This window comes from Microtus ochrogaster, chromosome 16 (assembly GCF_000317375.1).
Source record: "Microtus ochrogaster isolate Prairie Vole_2 chromosome 16, MicOch1.0, whole genome shotgun sequence".
Lineage (NCBI taxonomy): Eukaryota > Metazoa > Chordata > Mammalia > Rodentia > Cricetidae > Microtus > Microtus ochrogaster.
Genome location: NC_022018.1, coordinates 6,784,345 through 6,791,340, shown reverse-complemented (window position 1 = coordinate 6,791,340; position 6,996 = coordinate 6,784,345). Strand labels below are relative to the sequence as shown.

At 46.4% G+C, this 6,996-nt stretch overlaps 1 pseudogene; it reads right to left on the bottom strand.

The window, feature by feature from the left end:
* The window catches only part of LOC101994198, a 14,513-nt pseudogene extending 7,778 nt beyond the window's left edge, over positions 1-6,735 (bottom strand).
* Positions 6,736-6,996: the final 261 nt, after the last annotated feature.

Sequence of the window (6,996 nt, the reverse complement as noted above, 5' to 3'; positions counted from 1 at the left end):
TGGGGAGAACTTGAGGCTAATTTCTTGAAAGGATTTAGTCTTCACCACTTCACATCCTTTCTAAGGCACAAGCTCTTTATTTCTTTCTAAGAAGACAGCATTCATGCTTAAATATTGCAGTACTATTTGTTAAAGTCTGTGGTCAAAGCAAGAAAATACGGAGTTTGCTTTGCTAGTGCTGTTTCTTTTTCGGGGTTTTCAAATCTTTTGCGTGGGAGAAGAAACGGAGGGATGGAGGGCAGCTCAATGGATTTGCATGCGGTTGAAAACTTGGGAAAGCCAGTGAAACATTCTAAAGCAGTCTTTTGGCTCCCTCTGGTGGGATAGTACGGAATTACTCTTACAAAATTACCCACAACCAGGTAGCATGGAACTCACCTTGTGTGGAAAATAGAGGAGTAATCTTAGCCCGAACCCTTTGCTGTATGATAAGGATGGAAGACATGGCTAAGGACTTTAGGTGAACCTCATTAGAGCTAATTTGATGAATAATATGACTAAGCTGTTTGCTAAAAGGTTGTGACATTTAGGCAATGTTCCTGCTTGCTTTGATAGTTATCACTTCCTACCCCACCCCCCGCCCCCATGCCTTAGAATTAAACAAAACCCTCACACAGTAAAACTTTCAGTAACCCCAAACTCCATCCCCTCGCTCACACGGTGCTAGAGACTTGTGAAGGTGAGGTACGCCCTCCATCCGTTTCGCCCCATGAGAGAGTCTTCCTTTTGTTCAGAAGGCATGTCCACGCAGGGGCTGTTTCTCAGTATTTTAGAGTTGGAAATGCTTCATTCATCCACTAGATATTAATTACACATCTACATCGGGTTTATTAATAACAATTAAGTTGATGCATTAACCCTTCTTCTGTCTGGGGGGGTCCAAGGAGCCCGCCGCCTGGAGGTCAGAGCCGGTACTGCAGGATTCTCCACTTCACCTGCGTTCTGGTGCTCTAGTGATTCTTCACTGTCCGCCTTCCTTTTTATGATTCTGCACCATTATTTAAATGGGGGCGATACGGTGCCTTGAGCTCATTCCTAATTGTAATGGCAGTCACGGGTATCAGGGGAAGGGACATTAGTCTGAGGATGCGTTTTGCTGCATCAGACTTCAACTTCGGTTGGCTGAGGGTTTGGGGGCCCTCCACTGGGAAGGCATCGGAGCTGCTTTCTTCTTTCTTCTTTCCTCTCTCTCCCCCTCCCCCTCTCTCTTCCTTCCTTCGGTCCTTCCTCCCTCTCTCCTCTTCCTTCCCTCTCCTCTCTCTCTCTCTCTCTCTTTCTTTTTTTTTTTTAACCAGGCTATCCTCAAACTCACAGAGATCCACTTCCCTCTGCCTCTTCGTCTGCCTCCCAAGTGCTGGCATTAAAGGTGTGTGTTGTTAAGTCCGGTTTCTTGCAAACTCCTGCGCATCTCAGCTCTTGCACGCATCTCGGCACCCAGCGGTCTATTCTAACCTGAACACAGGCAGACGAGATACACCTCAAGGGTGGTTTTAGAAATCCACTTATTTGAGGATTTGTCTCTTTGGCTTGATTCAATACCTTGTTCTTCTTCTTTTTTTTAATGTATTGAAATGAAAATAGTTACAGAAAAATCAGGTCTCTTCTCCACACATCTCATTCCTATGTTTGTTAGCTGTGCTCTTTAAAGAAAATCTTTGTTCATATTGTTTTTTAAAAAAAAATCTTTTTTTATTTATCATCATTTTATTTAAAACATGGTGTTTATGTCCTTATGTATTGTGTACCTTATGCTGGATTCTGAATACTCGATCAACAGGAACTTTCCTCTACCATGGAGTAGAGAAGGCGGGTGGCCAGAAAAAGGCAAACTGTGTGACTTGCACAGAAGCAGTATGCCCACCTGGAGACAGGACTTTCCAGGCTATCAAGAAGCTGCTTGTTTCACTGTCTGTGGCCAAGTTCCCTCCTCTCCTGCTTTGCTTTCTTGCTGTGATAATACATGTGTGACTGCTGGGAAGAGACAGGGTGGCCAAGGCAATTTAGAGAAGAAAGAGTTCAGTTGAGTGCTTGGTTACAGTCTCAGAGGATTAGCTCATGAACATCATAGTGGGGAGTATGGTGGCAAGCAGGCAGGCTTGGCGCTGGAGCTCTCTCTCTCTCTCTCTCTCTCTCTCTCTCTCTCTCTCTCTCTCCTGATTCAGGCAAGTTGCTGGCAAAGAGGGCCAGTCTGGGCCTGGCACAGGCTTCTGAAACCTCAGAGTTCACACCCAGCAACATGCCTCTAACAAGGCCACACCTCCCAATCCTTCCCAAACAGTTCCACTAATTGGGGACAGTGCATTCGCATATAGGAGTCAATGGGGCTACTGGCATTCAAACCACCACAATGTGTGAAAACAACTTGGGGAGGAAAGAGTTTATTTCATCTTATGGATCTCAATCCATCACTGAAAGAAGCCAAGGCTGGAACTCAAGACAAGAACCTGGAGGCAAGAACTGATGTAGAGGCCATGGAGGAGTGCTGCTTACTGACTTGCTCCTCATGGCTTGCTCAGGCAACTTTCCTATACAACCGAGGATTAACAGCCCAGGGATGACACCACCCAAGGTGGGCTGAGAACCTACAACCATTTCACCAAGAAAATGTCTCCTGGACTTTCTTGTAGGACAATCTGACTGGGGCGTCTTCTCAATTGAGGTTCCTCTGCTTGTGTCAAGCTGACAGAAACTAACCCAAGTACTATTTTCCCTCTGTGCCTCTTCTTCTCTTTCCTTCTTCCCATTTTCTCTCTTTTCCTTCATCCAACACACCTGCGTAATGGAGACCTGTAATAGTTTTAAAGACATGCATAAATGAGGTGAGGGGCAGAGCTGGCTCCCACGGGCTCGAGAAGGGGGAAGGAGGGAGGTGGGCAGCGGACATCTCCTTTTTTCAGTGGGCACTAGTCTGCGACAATAAGTGACATCCTCATTCATGTACAGTCATGATATGAACATCCCGTGGGAGTGTGTGCCCCATCATCCCTCTGCTCCTTTCTGATTCCACCCAACCAGGTCTGGTGGGTGGGAGCCTTCATCTTGCCCACTTTGGGGCTGTTTCTCATGGTGCTGTCACCCAAGCAGCCCCACTCTGACCTCTGAATGTGTCTTTTGATGCACATGAAGACAGATATTGACAAGATATTTATTCATTGTGACAGTGATGGGGCCTAGGATGTTCAGATCTAGGGTGGTTACACAATCTAGTAATGGGATGCTATTAGAAAATTGTCCCAAAATGTAGTGTCTTAAAGCAACCTCCGCTTCCTTACTTCTATTTTGTTGGTCTCAATCAAGTCCAACTCATCTGAGGTGGTCTCACCATGTAATATAAGATTGCTGCTTTAAAAAAAAAAGTGTTTTATGAGATTTTATTTACTTTGATTTTTTTTGTGTATGGGTGGTTTACCTGAGCTTGTGACTATGTACCATGTTCATACAGTACCCACAGAGGCCAGAAGAGGGCACCAGACACTCTGGAATAGGAGTTACTGGTGGCTGGTAACTGTCTATGTGCTGGAACCCAAACCTGGGTTCCCTGGAAAACTAGTCAGTGCTCTTAGCTGAGTCATTTCTCCAGCCCCAAGACTTTAGGTTGCTGCTGCTTCCGTGGCATTTGCTTGTTGTTTGTTTTGAGGCTGGATGTTGCTCCCTGTCTGGGGTTGGCCTTGAACTTGTGATCCTCTTGCTTTACCTTGGGGAAGCTGGGATTACAGGACCACAGCCCCATATAGAGGAAGAACAGTCTCATTAGTGGTAACTGTGTGTGGTGTGGAGGGCTCCAGACAGCATCACTCACAAAGCTGGTGCCTCAGCGAGACAGCGTAAGCTGTGCTGAACTGAGGCTTTGCATATTGCCCTTCGATGGTGGCCCAGCATGGCCAACTCAGCGTAGTTCTTTCATGCTACCTGGCCTCCCCAGAGAGGAGGAGCAGCGGCACTGGGAGTCACGGAGCAAGGATTCTCTCCTGTGCTGCTACTCACATCAGTCCCTTGGCCGGACTTGGATGCTAGGAGAGTGGGCTCTCTAATTCTGAATGGAGTTGTGGTCACTTCATTTACCTCCGTGTCTAAGGTATCCACACTCCCAGCAGCCTGTGGGACTGGGTGGAGAGATTAATGTTCCAGACTCGTGTTCTGATGAGCAAAGCCTGCTCATAGGAGTCCAAAAACCCCTTTCTCCTTTTCTGTACTGGTTACAGGGCAGCTGCAAGTCCACTTCCCTGTCCCCACAATTCCCTGTTCCCCACATGTATGTCCCAATCTCTTCAGGGTAGCACACTAGTGACAAGCTGCCCTGCTCACCTCCTTCCCTTTCTTCACCTCTGTCTACTCTGCTCTCCCCACTGGAGTCTCTCTTCCCCTCCCCATTCTCTGCCCTCTGCTCTTCTGGATTCACACACGCAGACCCAGAAACACACCCTAGCTCCTCCCCTCTCGGAAGCGGCTCTCTTTCAAAGAGTTAGTATTTGTGTGTGTGTGTGTGTGTGCGTGTGTGTGTGTGTGTGTGTGCATGTGTGTGCGCACACGTGCGAGCTACAAGTGTATGTGTCCAAAGGGGACAGGAGAGGACATTAGATCTCCAGAAGGTTCTGAGTCCCTGAAGGAAATGCTGAGAACCAAACTCTGGTCCTCTGGAAGAGCAGCAAATGCTCTAACCACTGAGTGGTCGCTCTGGCCATACAAATACAAGTCTTATTTAAATCACTGTTGTTCAAAAAATCACTAAGAAATTATTAGACACATTAAGCATTTTGCTCATTTAATGTATTTTTAGTGATTGATTTTGAATTGTAAAATGGATCTTGACAGAGGGAGAAGGATCTAAAAGGAGAAAAGGGGGTAACAGATTAAATAATATATATAACCCATAGACATATTTCAATAAAAGTGTCAGAAGGGAGACTTTTAAAATTATTATTATTGTTGCTGCTATACATGCTACTTTATATATGTGTGTTTGCAAGAATTTGAGAGACAGGAAGACACACACATGGGGGGCCACACATGTGGACATCACAGGAGAGTCGGTTCTGTCTTCCCACCCTGTGATCTTGGGGTCAATTCAGGTTATCAGGCACTCACAAGTAAGTACGTTACCTGCTGAGTCATCTACAGACTGAGGAGTTTTTAGTGTATGACATCATGGGTTCTAATACTTATTAATAACAACATTTATTATTAATAATTAATTATATTATGTAATTATATAATTAATAACACTATTGTGTTATAAAAGATGGTGCAGGTGGTTAATGTCTGGCGATTATAGCTTTCTAGAACTCTCTCCTAGAAAGTCTAATTGTAGAGCTGGGAAGATGCTCCTGGGGTCTCAGTCATTGGCCATAGTTAGTTTACTATTGCTATGACAAAACACCATTGGTGGCGCACGTCTTTAATCCCAGCACTCGGGAGGCAAAGGTAGGCAGATCTCCGTGAAGTCGAGGCCAACCTGGTCTACAAGAGCTAGTTCTAGGACAGGCACCAAAGCTACAGAGAAACCCTGTCTTGAAAAAAAAATCAGAAACAAAAAACAAAACCAAAAACAAACAAACAAACAAAAAATCATGACCAAAAAAAAGTTAGGGAGGAAAGGGTTTGTTTGGCTTACACTTGCACACCATAGTCTATCATTGAGGAAGTCAGGACAGGAACTCAAACAGGGCAGTAACTTGGAGGCAGGAGCTGATGCAGGGGCCATGGAGGGGTGCTACTTACTGGCTTGCTCCCCATGACTAGCTCAGCCTGCTTTTTTGTTTGTTTGTTTGTTTGTTTTTTCGAGACAGGATTTCTCTGTAGTTTTCTGAGCCTGTCCTGGAACTACCTCTTGTAGACCAGGTTGGCCTCGAACTCACAAAGATCCGCCTGCCCCTGCCTCCCGAGTGCTGGTATTAAAGGCATGTGCCACCGCTGCCAGGCTCAGCCTGCTTTTGTATAGAACCCAGGGTCACCAGTCCAAGAATGGCCTCACCCACAATGGACTGGGCCTGCCCCCACCATTCACGAGTGAAGAAAATTACCTAGACGCTTACATGCACGGAGGCATTTTTCTCAGTTGAAGTTCCCTTCTCTCGGATACGTTGACATAAAACTAACCAGCACACTAGACATGGCTATTTTGGAGGGAATGAAGGTGATTTGCCCCCCCCCCAACAATATTAATTATGTTTTGAAAAATAGCTAATAGGCCAGTGAGTCTAAGGGGCAGGAGAAAGCCCCCGGACTCATGGCCAGCGGCAGAGAGCCGTATGGCTGCTGACACTTCCTGCTCCTGTGTCTGCACTTGCTCTAGACCTGAGGCATAGGGGTGTCTGGGTCAGAAAGGCTAGCCTGCTTCTGAGCACCAGTCCTCTACCGCCCCCTGAGAAGTTGCTGACAGACAATTAGAGCTGTTGATTTATTAGTGGTCCCCAAAGGGAACTGAAGACAGGCTGGCCTGGCAACAGGATCCAGTTTTCTCCCAGGAGCCGAAGTAAAACACAGTGCTCCTTAGTGCGGGCTCCGAGGCTTGGCAGCATCTGGGAGCAGCGCCTACCTGGGAGCTCTGTGCACACTGACATCCGGCTTAGCTTCTGTTGGCTGACTTGCTGCTTCTGGGCTGCTGGGAACACAGGGGGCTTGTGAAGGGAGGCCCGCTGGATGAATGGTACTGCTGGTACTCATTCTTACCGATGGATTGATTCGATCCTTATGGCTCACGTACTGGTCCTTGTGAACCAGCTGCCCTTGGTTCATTTCTACTTCTTAAACTGACAGAAACCAGCTGTGGGAACCACAGGCCAAATCCCAGCTCCTGTGGGTTTTGTTTTCCCCATCTGGGCAAGTGGAATTAATTATAAGATCCTGTTTGGTACCCAAATTCAATTTCATTTCAACTAAACTCCAAAAGCATGCAGATATCAAGTCCCACTTACTCTTACATATCAAGCACTGTGTGAGAACCGTCTGTTTATTACAGTCATTCGGCAACGCTCTAAGGGAAGAATGTTTTCTCAT